Raw genomic sequence first — 27300 nt, 5'->3', positions numbered from 1 at the left:
ATTCCTTGGGATCTCCCGGGTTGTCTACACTACTTTGCTTCCTTTGCTGCCACCACATCCCTGCCCCATATCAATGGTGATGGATGGATAAGAGATATATGTATTCCAAAAAGCTTTTAGATGGTTCTTTGTTACTCATTGACCATATTTTATTGAACACTCATGAGGGTGACAACTTTTAACAGTTTAGATGCTTTATTTTATGGTTTTGTTTGTCTGTCAGTTCATTATGGTGCTAACGTACATCAACACACGCTGCAGAAAAATTTCCAGAAATCTGTGTCTCGATTCTGTCTCTGTTCGCATTGATTGATTGCAGATTAAAACTGGCGGCTTTGTCGCCCTGCCTACCTATTCTCAACAGCATATCCTCTTATTAACACTTTGTCTCATTTAATGAGAGCTCCACAGTGAAATGTTAATTACCAAGCACAGGGCCGAGCAGCTTCCACTACTGACCCCATTCTGATTAAACTTAATAACAATTATTGTAGATCTCTGCAAAAGTGGGTTAAGAGGAAATGAGGTTGTACTCTGATGAGCAGCTTGGCACGTAAAACAAAAGAAAGCCTATTGTCTAAGTAGTTTCAGAACCAAAACTCTAACTTTCTTTGTCATTTGTTACAAACTCATATCAATGTAGGAATCAGGAGAAAACACTATGTCTAAACCAGTTCCCAACCCTGATCCTCGGGTGCCAATCAAGTGCTAACAGAAACCTGAATGAGCTGATCAGCTTTTGGCAGAGCAGGGATAGATGGAAAATGTGCAGATTAGGGGTTCCCCAAGGACCAGAATTGGGTCTGGTCTAAATTATGCAATAACATTGCTTGGACCAGACTGATGAGATGTTGTTGTTTGTTGACTCAGTTGGTCTTGAATTAGGAATAAGATCCAGGCTCTCAATGATTTCCTGGACTTGGACATCAGACATGCATCTGTACGTGGAAAAAGTGTTGACCTTGTAAAGACATTCACTTATCTCTACTGTGATAATCATGTCTCTGGGTCCTCAGTCTCTGAGATTGTGAGACGCTGGACGGAGGTCTTTGGTGATGCAGATATCTTTGCAGGTGAACAAAGTTCCAAGTTTTTAGGGTTCTTTTGCTTCCTGTCTTACTGTAAGGTTGTGTGACTTGAACACTAACGTGTCGTAAGGCTACAACTAGATATCTTTGCTACTTAATTTCTTCCTTGGATACTACTGGAATGACTGCTTCAAACAAGTGGTTACTTAGGGAGACTCAAATGAGCAGTATCACTTGCTGAGGAGCATCACTTTCTTTGTGTCAGCACATAGGTGTCTCAATACTGAGCCCGGAGAAGGACAAGGAGATGTCCACACTTCATCTGGCTCTGGCAGATACACTGAACAAAAATATAAATGAAACACTTTTGTTTTTGCTCCCATTTGTCATGAGCTGAACTCAAAGATCTAAAACATTTTCTGTATACACAAAAGACCCCTTTCTCTCAATTATTGTTCACAGTTCTGTCTAAATCTGTGTTAGTGAGCATGTTAATCCATCCCACTTCATAGGTGTGGCATATTAAGATGATGATTAGACAGCATGATTACTGCACAGGTGTGCCTTAGGCTGGCCACAAAAAACGAAGCTAATGAAGTAACTGTGTAAAGTATCTGTAAAATGTAACTGTATAAAGTAACTAATAAAGTAACTTTTCAAAGTTACTGTGACAAGAGCGCTCTTGATGTCTGCATGCAGCACAAACTAGACAAACCTGCTGCATGCTCCATTTGTCCTCATTCTGTACACTGTTATTCTGTGGTTCTGCAGTACGCTTCTCCATCAGGTTGGTGCTTTTATGATACATCAATATTACACTGTATCGTCATGTGTTGCATTGTTCGCTTAACTTTCCTTTCTTGCCTAAGTGTTAATCTCTGCCTTTTGCCCTGCATGTGTTTGTTCTGACGATGTACTTATAGAGGACAAAATTTTGATTATTATCTTACTATCTTGCTGTAATGTTTGAAGTGTATCTATGTATACAGCAAACCCCACATCATTACTAGTATCAGTAATGATGCAATATGGCATATCCCTAATGGGGGATTTTCAAGTTGCGCCGCCATCTTGAAACCAAGACTTCTGGCTAGGGAGCCTTTCGATTGCATGTTTGCCGTCATTTCAATTTCAATTTCAATTTTCAAATTATTTTCATTTATATTGCACCAAATCACAACAGAGTTGCCTCAAGGCGCCTCACACAAGTGGTCTAACCATACTAACCCCCAGGGCAGCAGTGGTAAGGAAAGGAAACAATAGCTTGAAACAACAGCTTGTTATGATGCCTCACGGAGCAGCTAACCAGTCGGATGTCATGATGCCTCACGGAGCAGCTAACTGGTCGGATGTCATGATGCCTCATGGAGCGGCTAACCGATCAGATGTCATGACACCCCACGGAGCAGCTAACCGGTCAGATGTCATGACGCCCCACGGAGCAGCTAACCGGTCAGATGTTATGATGCCTCACGGAGATGCCTAATGGATCGGATGTCATGACACCCCACGGAGCACCTAACCAATCGTATGTCATGACGCCTCACAGAGCGCCTAACCGATCGGATGCCATGACGCCTCACGGAGCACCTAACTGATCGGATGTTATGACGCCTCACAGAGTGACTAACCGATCAGATGTCATGACACCTCACGGAGCGTCTAACTGGTCGGATGCCATGATGCGTCACAGAGCGCCTAACCGATCGGATGTTATGACACCTCACAGAGCGACTAACCGATCTGATGTCATGATGCCTCACAGAGCGCCTAACCGATCGGATGCCATGACGCCTCACGGAGCGCCTAACCGATCGGATGTTATGACGCCTCACAGAGCGACTAACCAATCAGATGTCATGACACCTCACGGAGCGCGTAACCGGTCGGATGCCATGATGCGTCACAGAGCGCCTAACCGATTGGATGTTAGGACGCCTCATGGAGCGACTAACCGATTGGATGTCATGATGCCTCATGGACCGACTAACCGATCTGATGCCATGATGCCTCACGGAGATGCCTAACGGATCAGATGTCATGACACCTCACAGAGCGGCCAACCAATCGGATGCTATGACGCCTCATGGAGCTCCTAACCGATTGGATGTTATGATGCCTCACGGAGTGACTAACCGATCGGATGCCATGACACCTCACGGAGTGACTAACGGATCAGATGTCATGACTCCTCACGGAGGCGCCTAACGGATCAGATGTCATGACTCCTCACAGAGCGGCCAACAGATCGGATGTCATGATGCCTCACAGAGCGGCCACCTAATCGGATGTCATGACGCCTCATGGAGCACCTAACCGATTGGATGTTATGACGCCTCATAGAGCGACTAACCGATCTGATGTCATGATGCCTCACAGAGCGCCTAACCGATCGGATGCCATGACGCCTCACGGAGCGCCTAACCGATCGGATGTTATGACGCCTCACAGAGCGACTAACCAATCAGATGTCATGACACCTCACGGAGCGCGTAACCGGTCGGATGCCATGATGCGTCACAGAGCGCCTAACCGATTGGATGTTAGGACGCCTCATGGAGCGACTAACCGATTGGATGTCATGATGCCTCATGGAGCGCCTAACCGATCGGATGTTATGACGCCTCATGGACCGACTAACCGATCTGATGCCATGATGCCTCACGGAGATGCCTAACGGATCAGATGTCATGACACCTCACAGAGCGGCCAACCAATCGGATGCTATGATGCCTCATGGAGCTCCTAACCGATTGGATGTTATGATGCCTCACGGAGCGACTAACCGATCGGATGCCATGACGCCTCACGGAGTGACTAACCGATCAGATGTCATGACTCTTCACGGAGGCGCCTAACGGATCAGATGTCATGACTCCTCACGGAGGCGCCTAACGGATCAGATGTCATGACTCCTCACAGAGCGGCCAACGGATCGGATGTCATGATGCCTCACAGAGCGGCCAACTAATCGGATGTCATGACACCTCATGGAGCACCTAACCGATTGGATGTTATGACGCCTCACAGAGCGACTAACTGATCTGATGTCATGATGCCTCACAGAGCGCCTAACCGATCGGATGCCATGACGCCTCACAGAGCGACTAACCAATCAGATGTCATGACACCTCACAGAGCGACTAACCAATCAGATGTCATGACACCTCACGGAGCACGTAACCGGTCGGATGCCATGATGCGTCACAGAGCGCCTAACCGATTGGATGTTAGGACGCCTCATGGAGCGACTAACCAATTGGATGTCATGATGCCTCATGGAGCGCCTAACCGATCGGATGTTATGACGCCTCATGGACCGACTAACCGATCTGATGCCATGATGCCTCACGGAGATGCCTAACAGATCAGATGTCATGACACCTCACAGAGCGGCCAACCAATCGGATGCTATGACGCCTCATGGAGCTCCTAACCGATTGGATGTTATGATGCCTCACGGAGCGACTAACCGATCGGATGCCATGACGCCTCACGGAGTGACTAACCGATCAGATGTCATGACTCTTCACGGAGGCGCCTAACGGATCAGATGTCATGACTCCTCACGGAGGCGCCTAACGGATCAGATGTCATGACTCCTCACAGAGTGGCCAACGGATCGGATGTCATGATGCCTCACAGAGCGGCCAACTAATCGGATGTCATGACGCCTCATGGAGCACCTAACCGATTGGATGTTATGACGCCTCACGCTTCAGCGGCTGATTGATCAAAGCTGGACGCCGGTTAAACAACGTCTCCAAAAGTCAACTTAAGTCCAGATTTCTTGTTTCATTTTGGCTTCGGGGCCCTTTGTTAGTGCCACGTGACCGGGGTGTACATACATTGCTAGGAAAGTTCAACGACGAAAATACCAACATTCTGGGTGCAATGAACATGTTTTTACTCTTATTTGATTTCTTTGTGTGACTGGCATTGTTATTCTAGCATTGAAAAGGCTATTCCTGCCTCCACACAACTCCAAACAGCAATGAGAAAGTAATGTAATCTAGCTGTTTAATTCTATCGCATTCTGTTTTCTGTTTATGTCCGAAAGAAAGTGGTCCTCGAATAACATTCCTGGACCAGGCAGTCATGATTTTCCTGATGTACATGTGTGGAATGGGCTACAAAGTGCAGAGTGAGGAGGCAACAACCTGACCAGTGTTCTATATTTGGGCAGCGTCATAGAAGTGGAACTCTTTTGGTATTTCAGTGAGTGTGTGCTGACTAAAAGTACATCGTCAGCCATATGTTCCCCGGTATGAATGAGTCTGTGGAACCCTAGATACAAGTAGATCCATGAATTCTGCCCTGTGTGCTTTGCAACGGCAAAGACCTTCTCTGTTGGCTCAGCTATGAATAACAGTAATTGTTGAGTGAGTCTGGTCCCTTTGTTCCTCTGCCAGCTGGAATCTGGTTCCTGCCAACAATAATATTCATGTCCATTTCCTTCACACACTCATGAACACACATTCTTAGCAATTGCGGTCACATGACCCTTCACCTGGGCCCATGTTTCCTCCATCACACATATGTTTTGGTACAGAGATACACGTACTACACATACTTACTTGTATACAGATTCTGTCTACTACAGGGTCACTATCGCTAATCAATATATCTGACAACTTTTCACAAATACACTCTTTCCCGCACATGCAGAGCACTCCTGCCTTCATCTCCAATCCCACCCCAACGTTTTTCAAATGATCTCATCAGATTAGCCCCAGATTGCTACCTATTACAGCCCCGGTACTTATTTAGCAATTTAGCTAGCGGGAAAATTGCCCCCGCTTGATGGCTAATTTCAGAGGTGACATTTTGCTGCATTGGGCTGCAGTGCTGAGGGCCCTGTTGTTAGATAGACAGGGGGGTCCAGTTCTAGTAGAGCCATTAGGACTAAATGATCCCCTCGGACTTGATTTAGTGACAGGAGTGTTCTCGCAATAACAAGTGTGGACAGTGTGGAAGCGGCGGTGGCAGCAGCAGAATGGTGGTGCTCAGCAACAAAACTGCTTAAGATCCATCAGCATCAGGTTTAATGCGTCTTTTTTTGTTTCCATCTTGTCTTCTGAGTGCCGTTACTGCCAGAGGCTTGAAATAGAAGGATACTAATTATCCACAATCTCTTCCTCATAAGACGGATTCAACATTTTCAACAACTTTAATAAACTACTACATGTACCTTAAAGAGGTGAAATTTCATGCCTCTGCCACGTTATCATGTCCTGCTCAAAAATGGAATGGGATCTATTCAGTGCCGAATTGAACATTTTCAACAAGTTTTCTCAACCTGGATTCAAAAATGGATTCATAAAAAGCTTCAAGCAGCGTTTGAGGACCCACATACCTCCGCTTTTGCAACTTTTGACATTTCTCCATCAAAGAATGCACTCACATGTGGTGTGTACAGCAACTTTCACTGGTTCTTAGAAGTATCTGGGAGCATACATCGGTTTAACGCATTTCTGTGATCACCGTGAGTCACTGACGGCAAACCCTCAAGCCATCTCTCCAAAATACCCATCTATCTGCCCCAGTCACGTAACATCACCATCCTCTTGTGCTTCTTCAGACAGTCACGACTCCTAAACACTGAAGCATGTACTTGCTGGATTATGCACAGAGAAATGCATCATGTTTTGAATAGAATAGAATTGAAACTTTATTGTCATTGCACATATCTACATACATACAACGAAACTTGTCCTCTGCATTTAATCCATCCTAATTACAGTTAGACACAATCCAACCACAAGGAGCAGTGGGCAGCCTCAGTCTGGCACCCGGGGACCAACTCCAGATGTAGAGACGCTGCCTTGGTCAGGGGGCAGAGAAAGGAGCAGACACTAAATAAGCATTTTTTGATTGTGGGAGGAAACCGAAGTGCCCAGATCCCACGACCTTCTTGCTTGAGGCACCAGTGCTAACCAATAATCCACTGTACCACCCTGTGGTTGATATTCCTTCACAGTACAGGTGACACTTCTTACCTGAGTGTCTCTTGACAAAGAAAGCACTATTCCCTGTTTTCAGATGATGACAATTTCAATTCAGTTTCAATTTAATCATCTTATAATGCACCAAATCACAACAAAAGCCGTCCAAGGCACCTCACACAAAACAATTCAATATAAAAATTAAATACACAATTAAAAATAAGAAATTCAAATACATAATTAAAAACAGAAGTAAAAGAATAAAACAGATAAAAAAAAATAAAAACTATTCATAAGAAAGAGAATAAAAATGGGTTTTAAGTCGTGACTTAAAAATGTCCAGGGACTCCGACTGCCTCACGGTCGCAGGAAGACTGTTCCACAGGGTGGGTGCACGATAAGAAAAACTCTTTGACCCGCTGACTTCTTCTTCATCCTGGGAACACAGAGAAGTCCCACATCCTGTGACCGCAAAGCCCGGGCCGGCACGTAAGGTTCCACCAGATCAGCCAGATAAGACGGCGCCAGTCCATGAACAACTTTATAAGTCAATAACAAAACCTAAAAATCTGCTTTCACAGAGACAGGGAGCCAGTGCAAAGATGCCAAAACTGGTGTAATATGTTTATGTCAGATTCTGGGGTTGTCGGGTTGTTTTCATGTTCTGTCTCCTGCTTTGTCTTTGTGCTTGGGTTTTCTCTGTCCTGTTTCTTCTTGTCTTCCTCTCTTGGCTCTTGGTGGTGGGTGTCTCTCTCTGTCTGACAACGCCTCGGCTCTGGGAGCTTCTCTGCACACCTGTCCTTGATTTGTAGTAATCACCTGGATGCTTATAAGCTTCACTCTTTGCCTTTGCTCTTCGCCAGATCGATGTGCCTAGTGCCTTCCTTCCAGCACAGTTCTTGTTCTCTTGCCTTGCTTGTTTGTCTCATCGGTTTTTTGACTACCTGCCTGTTTACCCCGACCATGCCTTGTTGCCTGATGCTTTTGATACTGTTGCTCTATTTGGACTGCCTTTTTGTGTACCGAAACCCAGCCTGTGTATCCAGTAAACGTCATATCTCTACTGAGCTGTGTCCCTGCGTTTTGCATTTGCGTCCAGCCTGTCCTGCCTATCGAGCCTGATAGTTTAGACCTTCTGCTACGTGTCAAAAGTTTGGTGGCAGTGTTCTGAACCAGCTGAAGACCCTAATGCTGGACTGCGGTAACCCTGAAAATAGAACATTACAATAATCTAGTCTAGAAGAAACAAAAGTATGAATCAGGGTCTCAGCATCAGCCATAGACAGGATGGGCGGATCCTCCCTATATTTTGCAGATGGAAAAAAAGCAGTCCTCGTAACATCCCTGATGTGGAGGTGACAGTAGACATTAAAGTCAGTTTGGACATGTGCATACCACCATAACCATCAGGTCTCAGAACTATCAAGCAATGCATGGAGAATTTATGACACAATTCTCATATGTGTGTTGAGACACATAAATTTCTTGTTTTTCCATTTCAACAACTTATAAGGTAACACCAGTCTTTTCCAAATTTTTAATCATCATCATGAAACCATATATAAGCTGATGTGATTCCAATGAACTGTCTTCGATGAGTATGCTGAAATGTAGCATAGACTCCGACGCAGATATCGCCATGTTTGTTGTGTGCGATACACCTTGGTAAGGTGAGGGGTCATTGGTAGTGCACTGGCAAATACAGTAGTATTCAGAATAATAGTAGTGCTATGTGACTAAAAAGATTAATCCAGGTTTTTTTGTATATTTCTTATTGTTACATGGGAAACAAGGTACCAGTAGATTCAGTAGAGTCTCACAAATCTAACAAGACCAAGCATTCATGATATGCACACTCTTAAGGCTATGAAATTGGGCTATTTGTTGGGGAAAGTGTAGTGACACGGACCCACAACAGGGGGCGCAAATGAACGGTCAATAGATGAGCCAAAAGGTAACAATTTAATGTTGTGAATGTGCACAACGACTATACAGACAATCTCAGAATATGATAGCAGTCAAAACACAAAGGTGACGTGTGGGCAGGCTCGAGGATAGAAGACATCTGTACTGAGAAGAGCCGGAACCACACGATTTCCGCCGCCACCGAACCTGGTGAATACTGGAGCCGCCAAGTCCCTAATTCCCAGGTGATCACCGTCCCCGACTGTCGGATCTGGTACTGCTGGTGAGGAGCACAAACAGTGAGATGTGGGTGTGTGCACACCCAGTAACAAAAACAGTCAGAAGGTGGAAAGTCACCTCCACCTCTAATCACACACTCGTGCAGCTCCTGTTAAGCCACTTATCTGGTTTGCGTGTGAAGCGAAGCCGTCGCTGTTCACACCAAACGCCAATCCAGCAGATAAGGCACACCACAGGAAAACGGCTGCAAAAGAGTTCAGACTATTATTTAGTTTTAAGTCAGCAGAGAAATTACCTTCACAGGTAGATGATATCTCGGCAATGAGGTGGAGATGACATCCGGGTTTTATGGAGTAGTATGATGAAGCGTAGATGGGTGACAGCTGTCATGAGATAATGAGTGACAGCTGTCACCCCCGGCTGTGTCCGTGGCGGCAGCGCCCTCTCGTGCCTGAAGCCCGCACTTCAGGCAGGGCGCCCTCTGGTGGTGGGCCAGCAGTACCTCCTCTTCTGGCAGCCCACACAACACTATTAGTAAAAAAAAGTAGAAAAGGGGGTGTTCACAATAATAGTAGCATCTGCTGTTGACGCTACAAACTCAAAACTATTATGTTCAAACTGCTTTTTTAGCAATCCTGTGAATCACTAAACTAGTATTTAGTTGTATAACCACAGTTTTCATGATTTCTTCACATCTGCGAGGCATTAATTTTGTTGGTTTGGAACCAAGATTTTGCTCGTTTACTAGTGTGCTTGGGGTCACTGTCTTGTTGAAACACCCATTTCAAGGGCATGTCCTCTTCAGCATAAGGCAACATGACCTCTTCAAGTATTTTGACATATCCAAACTGATCCATGATACCTGGTATGCGATATATAGGTCCAGCACCATAGTAGGAGAAACATTCCCATATCATGATGCTGGCACCACCATGCTTCACTGTCTTCACTGTGAACTGTGGCTTGAATTCAGAGTTTGGGGGTCGTCTCACAAACTGTCTGCGGCCCTTGGACCCAAAAAGAACAATTTTACTCTCATCAGTCCACAAAATATTCCTCCATTTCTCTTTAGGCCAGTTGATGTGTTCTTTGGCAAATTGTAACCTCTTCTGCCCGTCTTTTATTTAACAAAGGGACTCATAGGTGTGTTGAGACACATAAATTTCTTGTTTTTCCATTTCAACAACTTATAAGGTAACACCAATCTTTTCCAAATTTTTAATCATCATCATGAAACCATATATAAGCTGATGTGATTCCAATGAACTGTCTTGGATGAGTATGCTGAAATGTAGCATAGACTCCGATGCAGATACCGCCATGTTTGTTGTGCGCGATGCACCTTGGTAAGGCGAGGGGTCATTGGTAGTGCACTGGCAAATACAGTAGTGTTCAGAATAATAGTAGTGCTATGTGACTAAAAAGATTAATCCAGGTTTTGAGTATATTTCTTATTGTTACATGGGAAACAAGGTACCAGTAGATTCAGTAGAGTCTCACAAATCTAACAAGACCAAGCATTCATGATATGCACACGCTTAAGGCTATGAAATTGGGCTATTAGTAAAAAAAAGTAGAAAAGGGGGTGTTCACAATAATAATAGCATCTGCTGTTGATGCTACAAACTCAAACCTATTATGTTCAAACTGCTTTTTTAGCAATCCTATGAATCACTAAACTAGTATTTAGTTGTATAACCACAGTTTTTCATGATTTCTTCACATCTGTGAAACATTAATTTTGTTGGTTTGGAACCATGATTTTGCTTGGTTACTAGTGTGCTTGGGGTCATTGTCTTGTTGAAACACCAATTTCAAGGGCATGTCCTCTTCAGCATAAGGCAACATGACCTCTTCAAGTATTTTGACATATCCAAACTGATCTATGATACCTGGTATGCAATATATAGGCCCAACACCATAGTAGGAGAAACATGCCCATATCATGATGCTTGCACCACCATGCTTCACTGTCTTCACTGTGAACTGTGTCTTGAATTCAGAGTTTGGGGGTCGTCTCACAAACTGTCTGTGGCCCTTGGACCCAAAAAGAACAATTTTACTCTCATCAGTCCACAAAATATTCCTCCATTTCTCTTTAGGCCAGTTGATGTGTTCTTTGGCAAATTGTAACCTCTTCTGCACGTCTTTTATTTAACAGGGGGACTTTGCGGGGGATTCTTGCAAATAAATTAGCTTCACACAGGTGTCTTCTAACTGTCACAGCACTTACAGGTAACTCCAGACTGTCTTTGATCATCCTGGAGCTGATCAATGGGTGAGCCTTTGCCTTTCTGGTTATTCTTCTATCCATTTTGATGGTTGTTTTCCATTTTCTTCCATGCATCTCTGTTTTTTTGTCCATTTTAAAGCATTGGAGATCATTGTAGATGAACAGCCTATAATTTTTTGCACCTGCGTATAAGTTTTCCCCTCTCCAATCAACTTTTTAATCAAACTACACTGTTCTTCTGAACAATGTCTTGAATGTCCCATTTTCCTCAGGCTTTCAAAGAGAAAAGCATGTTCAACAGGTGCTGGCTTCATCCTTACATAGGGGACACCTGATTCACACCTGTTCCACAAAACTGACGAACTCACTGACTGAATGCCACACTACTATTATTGTGAACACCCCCTTTACTACTTTTTTTTACTAATAGCCCAATTTCATAGCCTTCAGAGTGTGCATATCATGAATCCTTGGTTTTGTTGGATTTGTGAGGATCTACCAAATCTACTGGTACCTTGTTTTCCATGTAACAATAAGAAATATACTCAAAACCTGGATTAATCTTTTTAGTCACATAGCACTACTATTATTCTGAACACTACTGTACGCAGACCATTTAAAGGACTTAACAACTTGTCTCCTTTGGCAAAGGCTTTGCTTCTCCTCCTTTCATTCCACATGGGTGGATGTAATCACTGTGCCAGTAATGATGTATGTTTTTACATCTGTCTATAAAAACATTACCACTGAATGCATGCTAATGTCACCATCTTGTCACAGCCTAACTCCACCTAAACTCTCGGCCAACGCTAACATGGGTAAAGAGGTAGTGCGTGGATGAGACCGGTGTGACAAATGAAGCTCAAAGATGCCTTATATTTAACAAACAAGCTTAAAGCCAACATGCTAAGCTTGGTTCACGTATTTGATTAACGCATAGTTTTGTGGACTGGGCTGTACTTTTTTATTTTAAGAACAAGTGTCTTGGTTGCAAATATTTAAAAACTAAGGCCAACATATTGCCTCTCTAACCATAGCACTGTCACTGTAGTGAACATCACCAAGCTGTCAATACTTGCTAATTAGTGTTAATGGTGCTAGCGTACAATTTTAATAATACTAAAATTTCACTTAATGGAAATATGGATGCATAGACTTCCGTGGTGACACATTAGTACAATTACCCACACATACAATATTGTTTCAGATATGTGTAATAAAATTCTCAGAAAAGACAGATACGATCAATTCTACAGCCGCTAGTAGCAGGTACTAGCGGGACCCTCACCCCCCCCCCGGCACACTAGCTGTCACTTAAAGCGACCATGCCTCAAATTTTTCATAACTTTATTGCTTAAAATAGCTTAATCTGATGATGCCATCATTCCCCAAAGTACAGTAGTTATGACCAGGTAGATGTAATTGAGAAAGTACTATGCTGTAAACATGTTTATTTCTGCTGTAAAGTTTGGCAAGTTAGCATGGGGTTCTACAGGGAGTAACGCATTTTTGGAGCCAGGTTGAAGTGGCCATTGAAGGAACTGCAAGACATACCATTTCCACGTGTCCTTTATTTTGAATCTGTGGTGCCAATAATACTGTGCTCACAATAAATAATTATTCCAGTTTTTTTTTTCCAAAATCTGCATGCTTTTCAGAGATTCTAATGGATGCCCCTTTAACATACGCCTGATGAATTAATGAGCAGAATTATCTACTTGTTTCTTATCATTACTTAAATATGGCAACAAATTCAGCCAACACTGATGATTTAACAGCCCACGGAAATAATTTACAGTACTGGTCCTGCAAGGTGCATTTGCTAATGGAATCTATCCGACAAATGGTATATGCTAATGTAAAAGTGCATCAGTCATCCCTGGTGAGTTATGAACTGACCGTGATTGTGGCCTCACAACTGCAAAAAAAAAAAAAAAAAAAAAACAAACAAACAAAAAAAAAAATCTGTTTGAGGCTGTAGGATGTAAAATCATGACATTATAAATACACAGGCCTTTAAAAACATGCAAATAGAATCATCAAAAATAACACAGAGACACTCTTTTACACTTAAATGATTATGTGCAAATGCAATACTATTCTTTTTATGCCATATTTTTCAAGATTTGAAAATCCCCTTTATAATATGCACAGAGAAACACACCACATGGCCAAAATGTCAAATGGAACGCTCCTTAACTCCCAAAGTTACTGCTCATTTGAGACAGTTATTCCAGGCGTACAGTAATGTTCAGAATAATAGTAGTGCTATGTGAGTAAAAAGATTAATCCAGGTTGTGAGTATATTTCTTATTGTTACATGGGAAACAAGGTACCAGTAGATTCAGTAGATTCTCACAAATCCAACAAGACCAAGCATTCATGATATGCACACTCTTAAATGGTAAATGGTAAATGGACTGCATTTATATAGCGCTTTTCCATCTGTATCAGATGCTCAAAGTGCTTTGAAATTGGGCTATTAGTAAAAAAATAAAAAAGTAAAAAAAAGGGGGTGTTCACAATAATAGTAGTGTGGCATTCGGTCAGTGAGTTCGTCAGTTTTGTGGAACAAACAGGTGTGAATCAGGTGTCCCCTATTTAAGGATGAAGCCAGCACCTGTTGAACATGCTTTTCTCTTTGAAAGCCTGAGGAAAATGGGACGTTCAAGACATTGTTCAGAAGAACAGCGTAGTTTGATTAAAAAGTTGATTGGAGAGGGGAAAACTTATACGCAGGTGCAAAAAATTATAGGCTGTTCATCTACAATGATCTCCAATGCTTTAAAATGGACAAAAAAACAGAGATGCATGGAAGAAAATGGAAAACAACCATCAAAATGGATAGAAGAATAACCAGAAAGGCAAAGGCTCACCCATTGATCAGCTCCAGGATGATCAAAGACAGTCTGGAGTTACCTGTAAGTGCTGTGACAGTTAGAAGACACCTGTATGAAGCTAATTTATTTGCAAGAATCCCCCGCAAAGTCCCCCTGTTAAATAAAAGACGTGCAGAAGAGGTTACAATTTGCCAAAGAACACATCAACTGGTCTAAAGAGAAATGGAGGAATATTTTGTGGACTGATGAGAGTAAAATTGTTCTTTTTGGGTCCAAGGGCCACAGACAGTTTGTGAGACGACCCCCAAACTCTGAATTCAAGACACAGTTCACAGTGAAGACAGTGAAGCATGGTGGTGCAAGCATCATGATATGGGCATGTTTCTCCTACTATGGTGTTGGGCCTATATATCGCATACCAGGTATCATGGATCAGTTTGGATATGTCAAAATACTTGAAGAGGTCATGTTGCCTTATGCTGAAGAGGACACTAGTAACCAAGCAAAATCTTGGTTCCAAACCAACAAAATTAATGTTTCACAGATGTGAAGAAATCATGAAAAACTGTGGTTATACAACTAAATACTAGTTTAGTGATTCATAGGATTGCTAAAAAAACAGTTTGAACATAATAGGTTTGAGTTTGTAGCGTCAACAGCAGATGCTACTATTATTGTGAACACCCCCTTTTCTACTTTTTTTTTTTACTAATAGCCCAATTTCATAGCCTTAAGAGTGTGCATATCATGAATGCTTGGTCTTGTTGGATTTGTGAGAATCTACTGAATCTACTGGTACCTTGTTTCCCATGTAACAATAAGAAATATACTCAAAACCTGGATTAATCTTTTTAGTCACATAGCACTACTATTATTCTGAACACTACTGTACACTCATATGTCAGGTGAAAGCATAGGTCTAAAGTCAAGGTCAAACCACATGGCCTAAAATATATTAATGATCATATGTCAGGAACTAGATGAGATAAAGAAATGCGGGTTTCTGCGTAAACATCTCCTCTCTTGGGCCTAACAATTTCAATTCAGTTTATTTTTATTATTTATATAGTGTCAAATCACAACAACACTGCCTCAAAGTACTTCACACGAGTAAGGTCTAACCCTACCAACCCCCCTGAGCAAGCACACAGATGACAGTGGTAAGGAAAAACTCCTTCTGGTGACAATGAAGAAGAAACCTTAAGCAGGCCCGACTCAGAGGAGTGACCCACTGCTTTGGCCATTCTAACAGTTTGGTTTTTACAAATTTTGCAATAATTTCTTAACAGAAGAAACAGAAACAGAAAAAAACAAGAGCAAGAAAAACAGAGTGGTTATTGAAATTAAAAAGCAGTCCATCTTCAGTCTTTAATCTCTGTGTCTTCAAGTCCAGAATAGGTAGGTCTTGAACATGAGATCAGTCCAACACCCTGGGGCGCAGGGCCAGCATCCATTTGAGAAAAAGAGCAGAATCAGTCAACTGGAAATAACTGCACCTGGGGCATTAATTCAGCAGTAATAAATCAACAGAGAAGAAGGGAGGTGATGGTCAAGTGGTTAAAGCACTGGGCTTGAGACCAGAGGATTCTTGGTTCCATTCCCAGCCTGATTGCAAAATCACTAAGGGCCCTTGGGTAAGGTCCTTAATCCCCTAGTTGCTCCTGGTGTGTAGTGAGTACCTTGTATGTACCCTGACATTGGGGTGAATGTGAATGTGAGGCATTAGTGTATAAAGCGCTTTGAGTGTCTGAATGCTATATAAATGCAGTCCATTTAACCATGAAGGTGGTCACGGACAGCTGGCCCTGTGCTTCACTAACGGACCCAGAATTTAGATGTTGTGAGGCTGAAACCTGTTCTTTTGTGAATTTAAAAGGAGAGGAAACATAATCCCCACAACCTGATTGAAGATGAAATGAGATGAGGAAGCATAATTCCATACTACAGTGGTATGCTAGTCATACAAGAGGGAGAACAGACATGTCTTTAGTCTGGACTTGAATGTGTCTGTGGCATACGCCCATTTTATATCTGCAGGGAGATCATTCCACAAGACACAAGACAGGTGCATGATAAGAGAAGGCTCTGTGGCCTGCCGACTTTTTTATTTACCTTAAGGGACACAAAGCAGTCCTGCGTCCTGAGAGTGCAAATTAAGAAACGGTAATTCCAAAGTAACTAAATTATAGTCAGAGTAAATTTTTAATGGTTAAACATGGCCAGATTTTTCTGTTTGCTCTTACTGAAATTCTATTACCATAAAATTGTGTAAATACAAGTATGTGGCAGCACTTCTTTAGTTCATCAGTGCTATTTTTCATTGGCATAATTAAAAACAAAAAAATTATGTTCTGGTGAAGGTTCTGTACTATTACTGTGGAAAATCTGATTTATCACAGTGTTGACCTTATTGTGCAATCGATATGTTGGCGCACTATCGCACTGGTGATGACTATGACACCAGTGTACACCAACCACTACTGGGCAGTATTTTTAATACCCAGAGGACTTTGATATTCTTATCTCATGTGAATCAGACGAAAGAAACCGACAGGATAAAACTGAGAAATTGCTGCGTCTTGACTGATTAGCTGTATTGAGGTTTAAGTAGAGGCAAAGCAGCTGCATCATGGCCCTAATGATGACCAATTTGAGGACCCCTGAGGACCCCAGCTGTGTCACAGGCCAGAGGTATTGGCCCTTGATGAGCTAAACCCAGCTTATTTACTCATGATCCGTCTTCCCAGACTGAAACAGCCAAACGCATATGCATAATGGAGAAATAATGGAATCTTCTCATAATTTGTTTGGGCTGCGGAAGAAAACAGACGGACGGTGAGTCGGAGGCTCGCTTTCAAAATGACATGCCCCTGTGGCCTAACACGATTAGAATTTAAACTATGAGGCCGCTGAGCCCTTCTTCAAGGGTCGAGATGAAATATTGAGATTGCCGCCACGGCTTTTACACTTTTTCCATCTTCCCGTGACATTCCCTCACTCTGACACTTGTCTGCCAATCAACGTGATGGACGGCTAACAGGAGAAGAACAAAGATGAGGTTTGCCGAGCCATTTTGTTTTGGTTGGTGTGGTGGGAAGACGGTCGAGTGACATCTTGGTGCTGCTTTACTGAAGTGACGCACACTTTCGTTAGCGGGAAAATCATTCTGGTGAATATGTTGTCAGACTCAAGAGTTGGTGTGTACTCAATGCTGACAGCCAGCCATGCTAACCTAAAATATCTTATCGGCATGCAGAGATGTGAATATAGTTTTGGTTGGAAGAGGTCAAAATACGGTAAGTGCTTCACAAGGCTTTGCCACAACACGCCCTATGCCAGTTGTCTTCAACTCCTTTTAGAAAGAAGGTACGTTTTCATTCTTACCAATCACATCAGCTCTCTGATTAACTCCTCTGTTGCACTGAAAGTGGTGCTAATTGATGAAATCTCCAGAAGCAGTGTTTGGTTGCAATTAAAGTCCATGCTGCTAACCACCATGGCTTCCTTACTTTCTAATGATGTCACTTCTGGGAGGGCTATATATTTTCAAGTCCTTCTCTGAAATTTGACAGTGAACTAGCAGATAATTTGCTGGGGGTGATAAGTTGGTGGTCTTATGAGCTTTCGTTTAGCCGGGGCAACAGGCACACTTTCCTGAGTGTTAAAAGATATGTCAAATCACTGATCTGATGAAGCACCTCAAACTTTGACATTTCATAATCAAAGAATGCACTCATATCTGGCATTTACACCAAATATATATATATATATATATATATATATATATATATATATATATATATATATATATATATATATATATATATATATATATTTGGTGTATATATATATATATATATATATATATATATATATATATATATATATATATATATATATATATATATATATATATATATACACACACACACATGCACCTAAGATGAAAATTTCAGACCCCTCCATGATTTCTAATTGGGAGAACTTGAAAAATCGCAAGGTGTTCATATATATATATATATATATATATATATATATATATATATATATATATATATATATATATATATATATATCAGGGGCGTGGGACTGGGGGGCGGGGCGGTAAAGAGCATGGGGTGGGGGCCCACAAAAAACTGGCATTAAATACATTTTTGTATTGCATGTTATTAATGTCCATACAATTCACATTGTAAAAGAATATAATTAGAATGAATGTATAAATGTTACAAAACATAATTCTGCTCTAACAGTAATATTGAAAGATCTCTGAGGGCCCTTCCACCCCTGCACAGTTATACAATGGTTTAGTCCAGGTGCCGGCACTCTGCCACACACACACACACACACACACACACACACACACACACACACACACACACACACACACACACACACACACACACACACACACACACACACACACACACACGAGATCTCACAGAAAGAAGAGGTGTTTAGTAGTGCTGCAACAACTAATCGATTTAATCGATTATTAAAATAGTTGTCAACTAATTTAGTCATCAATTAGGTGTTAAATAACTTTGTTTTATCGCAAATGTTTCATTTCTTCCATATAAATCAACCGTTTCTGCAGCGCGGCTTTGCTTTGAACCTTGAACCAATCGAAGCAGTGCTTCACAGATCGATGCAGTGCTTCGCAGTGCTTAGCAGATCGAAGAAGTGTTTTGATCTGGTGCTTTGTTGATTCAGTGTTTTATTTCGCTTAATCTTAATTTTTCCCCACTAAAACCCCAAAGAGCATATGTCTGTGAGTAATATTTATCTTTTTATGTTAATCTGACCTGTTATGGTCTTCTGAAACAGTTGGTAGATGTATTTTATAACTTAAAAACGGGACCGATGCTAACGCGTTAGCATGTCTGTGGCGTTTTCAATGTTGAAGAATAGCATTAAGCTGCTGCAGCTGTCAGCACATTTGTTTTCTGTATAATAATTCATGGCTCAGCGTTTGTTGTCGTAAAAGAGTCAAATGTATTACAAATTGTAATATTTTATTGATTTATTTTTATTTACATATCAATAATAATAATAATAATAGAAACAACAACAATAGTAATAATAACTAATAATGCCACACTACAGTATTAGAGAAACAGACAAAAAGAATCTGATAAAACAAAACAGAAAAGATTAAACCAACTAACAATGAACATAAATAAATATAGAAATAACTGTTTCCTGTAAACATCTAGTGATTCTTAAACCTCCACTTCATCGCTGTTTTATTTAAGTTTAATGACAATTTGTTTCGGTCAACCCACATCTAAGCTGTGTTTTTACACAAGAAAAAAAAATGCAGTAAACTGCACATTTGTGTCTTTTTTCATGAAAATATCTTATTAAATATAACATATTACACTTTAGTCAGACCTTTAAAATAGTTTTGGACTCTTGCTGTAATATGTTGTCAGTGGTTGAGATATGTAGTTGCTGTAGGCATCTAAAAATGCTCATAATCTGGTGAAACCTGATAGAAATCTCTTTGTGGTGTGTTGGTGATGTATGTATGTGCAAAATAAAACAAAACACTACTCCAGGTATGTTTTTGACGAGATATATAACATAACTTTGTTACAAGGTCAAACGTTGATGTTGTGTGACAAAGGCCTTTTAATAATAACTCACTTAAAGAAATAATGGCAAAACTCACATGCAAGTAAAAGAAACCTCAAAACGATTAATCGAAAAAATAATCGGCCGATGAACTGATTACTAAAATAATCAGTGTTTAGGCTGAAATAAAATATGTCTTTCATAAAAAAAAAAACCAAAATCCGGATTTCAAGAAAGTAGAGAAAAAAAGGACAGGGAAAGAAAACTAAATGAGGGAAAGCAGCTGCTAACCAAATTCTTTGAAAAGAGAGGTGAGTTTGAAAGCTAGCTATATTGAGTTGGGGGGTCTGAGGGACCAAATTGCACCATTTTTCTAGAAAATGGTGCAATTTGGTCCCCCAGACCCCCCAACTCAATATTGCTCCCCCAACTTTAAAAAGGGTTCTGACTCTCAGGTGTGATCTAAGGTATACATGATTTAGACCTGGTTTGACTACGCATTAGAAATTTGGTGCTTGCATTAATAAAAAAGAACATAACATATATATATACGTGTATATATATATATAAAATTACAGAGGTTTTGGTTGTGTCCAAGTGTATCTGCACCCACAATTAAAATGACGGTGCCATGAAGAAACAAACAGACATGTTTTAAAAATGGAATGCATTTTCCCTTTGTTTTTGTATTTTTTGGGCTGGGGGGGGGGGGGGTCATTTTAACAATGGTGACAACGTTTTTAACCAGTAATTCAGAATCTTTCTGCAATTAGAGTTCAGAAATTTATATCACCAACATCAAAATGTTAATCCAAGTAGGTGTCTTGTGGTGTTCCTGAAACAATTATTATAATTTTTCTTTCTTTCTTTTAGAAAAATGGATTGTGCTTGAATGTTTTATCATCTTCATTATTGAATCAGTGAATTTGATGCAACCCTTTTCCTTAAAATTTGAAAGGTTTTCTGTCAGTTGATACAAAGCAAATGATTTCCCCATGTGTTTGCGGGGGTGTTCACAAAAACACCCATAGTTGAGAAATAGTTAATTACCAACCAATGGTGGAAGAGTTTATGAGCCTTGTTGCTGTTGAGTATGTTATTATTTCAGTGTGAATAACTTAAAAGACAGATTAATTAATTGCTGAAGTTCTTTGGTGTCTTTCTACAATCACTGTATATGATTGACTAATCGTCTGCCTGGTTGGTTCCCATCCTGGACACAAGGCGGTTCCATGGTGTAGTGGACATGGTACCAGTGCTCCCAGACCTGGTCCCTACTCCCCAGTTTGGGAACCATTGGCTGGTTCTTAGCTTCATAGCTTGGTATAACCACACATTCCCAAACCATCCATACCAGACCTGGAAGTACAGTATATGTATGCGACAAATTCACCTCTTACCGCTGCAAAAAATACCTAATATTCACAATGTGTTAAAGTTATTAAACTATTTCCTTTTTACTTCTCCAACTACACTTTGAAAGTCAGTGTTCAAGTAACTGAAATGAGGGAGCTAGCTTGTTAGCTTTCCAGTGCTAGCTTCCTGGCACATCTCAGATATGGTCTCTCTGGAATTCACCCCAAATGTTCAGGTTTTTCAACGCACTTGAGGGAAATTCCAGATCAGGGGGGAAAAACAAAACAGAAGGAGGAGCTTCGCACTCCGTCAGACAGAACGGAAGCTTCCGTAGAAATAAACGGGTGAACGGTCGTCGGTGCTACGTACGCACACGCTATGTGGAAGAACGCAGCACTGCCCCACCCCCACCTCTCCAGGAGCATGAAACAGTGTTTGGCACAGCAGGAGAAGCTCATGATTATTTGAATATTGTCTCCCTCATGAATAATACAAACTGTTTCTTGCTGGACACGACTGTGTGTGAGTTATGTGTGTGCACTTGTGTTTGTGAGTGTGTTTGTGCTTGCACACTGTTTGTTTTGTTCTGAGCTTATTTCATTGATGTGTTTTAAGGTTCATTAGGTGTGTGAGTGCGAGTGTGTGGAGGTTTAAAGGTCGCCAGTCTCTGTACTCTGGGGTTCAGTGCTGCCAGCGAACATATGTGTGTCTGTGTGATCTCTTGGCCCGCCGGCCGTACACGCTCGCGCTGTGTCCCACCAGACTGCCACTGCCAAGTTGATAAGGAAGGAATGAAAATGAGGAGCTGCATTCACAGAGAAGCTGCAGCAGAAAATGTATACAACGGAGGAAGTCAAATGCCAGGTTGTGAAACTGGATGTGGACCAGGAGGTGCCACGTGGGGGCGCTAACACAGTGACATGAACAAGTATGTGTGCCACATAGTTCTACAGCCTGGTTATTAAGTGAGCTTGTAGGGACTTTGTTTGCAATCATTTCAAATCTATATGTTATTACCTCCGCCAAGGAGGTTATGTTTTCACCGGCGTTTGTCTGTCTGTTTGTCTGTTAACAGGATAACAAAACGTTTTGAATGCATTTGAACCAAATTTGGTAGAATGATGGGAAATATCTCCAGGATCAATCGATTAAAATTTGGTGATGATCCGGCTTAAACTCTGGAATATAGCATAATGTATTTGTTTGGCCTTTTGTGAATCCACATCCTTCGATATTGATATGTGGCATGGCGGAGGTATGCGCGCTACCGAGTGTCCTTCTAGTTATCATTAAAATCCTGATCTCCATATATTTGTGATCCATCCGGTATCAGGTGCTAGCGGAGTAGATCATGCTAGGTTAGGGTGACCACATTTTGATGACCAAAAACCAGCACACTCGGCCCAGCAATGAGATACTCAGATGATATTCGGTTGGCAGCGGGTACTAATCGGTAGAACTGGAATGATAATACAGTTGATGGAATGATTGACAGAACAGCACCTTACTATGTCCCCCTACTCTCAAGATCTCAATGTAATAATGTAATAAAATGCTATCATACAAAGCAGAACGCTACCGCCATATTCAAAGCACAAACTTATCTCTTTTTGCCATATTGGCAAAATTTACCCTCAATAACACTATATGGCACCACACAAACCGCCATTTTGCTATTCGTCACTGTTCTGTCAAGAGTTTGGCCCTTCTAAAGCCGACCTATAGCTTTATATAGTGGCTACATAACTTGAATATTTTAATGGTGAGACCTGATCATCTCGTCAATACTTGTTTTGGGTGAATTTAAGCAAAAAAGATCCATTCCAACGATTCCGCTAATTAACAGTTGTTCCATTTGCCAGTCAATTTAATGGCCCAATGAAAAACAATGAAAACCAGGACACTGCCATCACTTTATTAAAAAAAACAAACAAAAAAAAACAGGACAGCCAGGACAGGATGTGAAAACAGGACATGTCCTGGGAAAACAGGCTATTTGGTCACCCTATGCTAGGTGTCATCATATGAGTGAAACATTTTCCACCTACTGCATTAGGTTAGGTAGGTCTAGGTTTAGGTAGGAGCATGCATCCATGCTGCATGTAATCAGCTCCTGACTCGTCCATCCCCATTTCTTTAAAGTAGCCATCTATCTGCTGCAGTGTCCCCTTGTTCTTTCCCAGCTGCTGAGGTCCTCAGCACTGATGCAAATGAATGTTGGATCATTCCCTGAGCAGCATGGCACATCGTCAAAATGTCATAGCAGATGTTTCCTCACTATGCAACTAATACTCTTCATCTGTTTTCCACAAGTTTGACATAGTCATTCCAGCAGTATCCGAGGATTGTCTGAGGAGTACTCATAGAGTACTAGGGGAGGTGATGGGCTTCAAACCAGAGGATCCTCGGTTCAAATCCTAGCCTGACCGGAAAATCACTAGGGGCTGCTGGGCAAGGTCCTTAATCCCCTAGTTGCTCCCAGTGTGTAGTGAGCTTTGCATGACAACATCCTGTCATCGGGGTGAATGTGAGGCATTATTGTAAAGCACTTTGAACATCTGATGCAGATGGAAAAGCGCTATATAAATTTAAATTTAAATAAATTTACCATTTACCTTTTTAGTAGCAGAACGACACAGCAGCTTAGTGGTTAGTACTGTTGGCTCACAGCAAGAAGGTCCTGGGATTGCTGTCCGCTTGGTCCTTTCTGTGTGAAGTTTGCATGTTCTCCCCATGTTTACGTGGGTTCCCTCCAGGTGTGAATGTGTTTGTCTGTCTACATGCAGCACTGTGATGGCCTGTCTAGATGTACACAATCTCTCGCCTAGTGATTACTGGTATAAGCTCCAGAACCCCTCATACGACCCTTAATTGGAATAAGCGAGCATAGAATAATGAATGAATGAACTAGTACCAAAGACATTGAGTGTCTAAGTTTCAAATCCATGTAAGACAGCAACCAGCAGGCGTCGACTGTTATTTGCATTCCGAGGAATCTGGATCTCCAGACACCTCTGTCCAGGGACCTCATGACTCCATAAGGTCTTCTTAGCCTTCTGCGAGTGTGGCCTTTTATTGTGACCAGTCCAGAGGCACACCAGTGCAATCATCATGCTGTTTAATCAGCATCTTCACCTGTCACATCTGGATGGATTATCTTGGCAAAGGTGAAGTGCTCACTAACAGCTTTTAAGAAGCTTGTGAACACCATTTGACAGAAATAAGCCTTGTGTGTGCCTAGAATAAGTACTTCAGAATAATGAGAGTGAAAACAAAAGTGTGGCATTTGAGTTCACTGGTCCCATAGGACTCTGATATGAGTCTAATAAAAGTTTTCTCCTCCTGAGAACTTGCTCCAAAGTGACGTACTCGTCCACTTCAGAGAAATGTTTTGATGGAACTCTCCAACGTGCTTTCAGAGTCAGTCACGTCGCATTTGTGCTTAATTATATCCAGTGCGGTCAGAAAGGAAAAGGGAGAGGGAAAATGATGGATTGAAAGAAGGCAAAAGAAGAAACGCACTGTTCCTTGTTCATCTGTGTCTAATTTGAATGTAAATTACCGGCTGAAGTTATGGCGGAGCGGCGCGTTGTTGGGTAATCACAGTGGAATCCAGCAGAAAAAATAAAATCCTGCTCGACAGGTGCACAGCAGAGTTGCTCAATAGCTGTCGTATTCTATATCTGCGTGGAACATGACAGAACACGGTGCACGCAGCACTTATACCCGCTGTCGTACTGTACAAACCTCACGTTCAATCTGAGACTCAGAGGCCCGAACAGCTGCCAATGCCAACAGCTCACTCGCTTCTCTTTTTTTTCTTCTCGCTTTCTGTCTCTTCACTTTGGTCTTATACAAATGCATCCCTGCTCTCAATCTCCTTCATTTGTTTCCTCGTCTCCTTCCTCAGTGTTCTCCTCTTTTTACAGCCCCACTGCGGCGCTGCCCCTCCGCCCACATTGGCCTGTTTCTGGGCGTCCTGCCATCATCCCAAACTCAGCCATCACATCTGCTGATGATAAATTTAAAGAAAGTTAAAGTGAATTCACTCACTTGCTGTTTATTAACAAGTAATGATCTGCAGCCAGTTTTTTGGAGGTGCCAAAGCAACAATTTGACGACTAATTGTTTACTTCTTGTTTGTGTGAGGCTGCTTCCTGTGGCTGTACACAGTGTGCACCCCCCCCCCCCAAAAAAACCCCTTATTTTGTTCCAGAATATGCACTTTCTGAGCAACTTTCATTGACACAAGTAGGTGCCAGTGCATCCATCGAGGCTCCTCCCCCTCACTGCTCACATCATGATGATGTCAGAAGTAGTGTGTGGTGTGTTTTTTTTTTTTGTTTGTTTGTTGTTGAGGTGGAGGCGGCCTGTGGTTAAGTGACTATGAGGGCTGCCAGTAATCCCTCTGTTCACGATGGGGTCCACTGGGGGATGTAATTGGATGCCTGCCCCTGCAGGATTTGAGATTAACATGAGTGTCATATTTGCCTCTGTGTGCCAGAGCTGGACGCTCACTCTCACTAACAAGGCTGAACATTTCTGAGGATTGAGACCAAATGCCTTCGCATAGGGCTGTAGAGTTTGTTCAGGACTGAACAACTTGCTCCTACAGTCTACCGAGTCAACTGGTGGCGCCACCTAAAAATTTAAGTCATTGGAATTAAGACATGGATCTTCATTCTTTTACAATGATATTGATGTCACCAAACACCTATGACCGTCAACCTCACGACTACATGAACTCTTCTCAAGCGTCACTTTATCTCAAAGGCAGAGGGCCCAGTGACATGAATGTCACTGCCGAGATAAGTGAATGTCTCTGCATGTGTCACGTTCACCTCATGCAGAGCCACTTCTGATGGCCGAGTCCAGGAAGTGATTGAATGCCTGGATCTTAGTCTTGATCCAGTGCAATCACAAACTGAGACACTTTAGTTGTCACTCAGCTTCTCAAGTGCTGCAATCAGTGTATCCATTGATTCCCACAAAGATCACAGCATCATCTGCAAAGCTGAGATCAGTAAATCTTTCCTTGAGTACTGCTGGTGTCAAACAAATGGTAAATGGACTGCATTTATATAGCGCTTTTCCATCTGCATCAGACGCTCAAAGCGCTTTACAATTATGCCTCACATTCACCCCATACAAGGCGCTCACTACACACCGGGAGCAATAGGGGATTAAAGGCCTTGCCCAAGGGCCCTTAGTGATTTTCCAGTCAGGCGTGGATTTGAACCCATGATCTTCTGGACTCAAGCCCAACACCTTAACCACTAGACCATCACCTCCCCTAAGCAAGTGGTACTTGGGGAGACTCAGATCAGGAGTATTACTTGCATTGTGAGGAAACCTCAGCTACAACAACTTGGACACGTAGCGTGTTTCTCTGAAGGCAAAGGGGACACCCACATTTCACCTGACAGCGGCAGATAGATGGTTGCGTTTGAGGGTTTCCCTTACCAAAAAATAGTACTTATAAGTATATAAAAACTAAACTAAAAGTATACTTGTAACATACTTGCATATACTACTTTATGGTAAGGGTTGGGATGGACTGTTTGTGTGCCTGAGTGGTTGCGATTGAAGACTGGAGGCCCTTATGTAGTGTGGTGGATACTCCTAGGCTTGACTTGGTCAGAATGACAAAACCAAGAAAGATGAACAGAGACAAACATCAGAAGAGGCTGAGAGCATTTTTGAAAAAGCTGGACTTAATTTCACCAGCATACTTCATCCAAGTGAGCTTGCACAATCACTGTCAAAACAGTATGAAAAAGGATCAATAGAGTGTGTTTACATGATTCAATGTCTCATACTCAGGGCTGGTATAATACAATATGTCCTGCTGGACAAGATCATGGTACATGAGGATGTTTGGAGGCAGGCTTGGAAATTTCCTCGTAGCTGTGATCCATTTTACATTGTTATTGGTTTCTTATGTCTATGGACAATGCACTCAGTGCACTCAAAGATTCAGGCAACTGCACACACATATATATATATATATATATATATATATATATATATATATATATATATATATATATATATATATATATATACACGTATATATGTATATAGTAATAATGTCCAATGCAAAATCACATTTGAGTGGAATTTTTAGAAGTAAATCCAGTAACACTTTACAATAAGGGAATAAGATAAGATAAACT

At 41.8% G+C, this 27300-nt stretch overlaps 3 long non-coding RNA genes across 3 annotated transcripts in view; 1 reads left to right on the top strand and 2 right to left on the bottom strand.

The window, feature by feature from the left end:
- LOC117522921 overlaps positions 1–27300 on the bottom strand; it is a 1044039-nt gene that overhangs the window by 169489 nt on the left and 847250 nt on the right. Inside the window, exon 2 of the long non-coding RNA XR_004564374.1 lies at positions 11278–11284. This is a non-coding gene — a long non-coding RNA (uncharacterized LOC117522921). The remainder of the gene's footprint in view (positions 1–11277; positions 11285–27300) is intronic.
- Positions 1370–17259, top strand: LOC117522920. The gene is made up of 3 exons (XR_004564373.1): positions 1370–1518; positions 5914–5918; positions 17250–17259. It is a non-coding gene; the product is annotated as an uncharacterized LOC117522920 (long non-coding RNA).
- Positions 12705–27300, bottom strand: part of LOC117522917 — a 30687-nt gene continuing 16091 nt past the window's right edge. Inside the window, exons 3-5 of the long non-coding RNA XR_004564370.1 lie at positions 22508–22654; positions 17762–17767; positions 12705–12714 (exon numbers count right to left, since the gene is read on the bottom strand). This is a non-coding gene — a long non-coding RNA (uncharacterized LOC117522917). The remainder of the gene's footprint in view (positions 12715–17761; positions 17768–22507; positions 22655–27300) is intronic.

The sequence above is a fragment of the Thalassophryne amazonica genome, chromosome 13, assembly GCF_902500255.1.
Source record: "Thalassophryne amazonica chromosome 13, fThaAma1.1, whole genome shotgun sequence".
Classification (NCBI taxonomy): domain Eukaryota; kingdom Metazoa; phylum Chordata; class Actinopteri; order Batrachoidiformes; family Batrachoididae; genus Thalassophryne; species Thalassophryne amazonica.
This window is presented reverse-complemented; position numbering and strand designations above follow the sequence as displayed.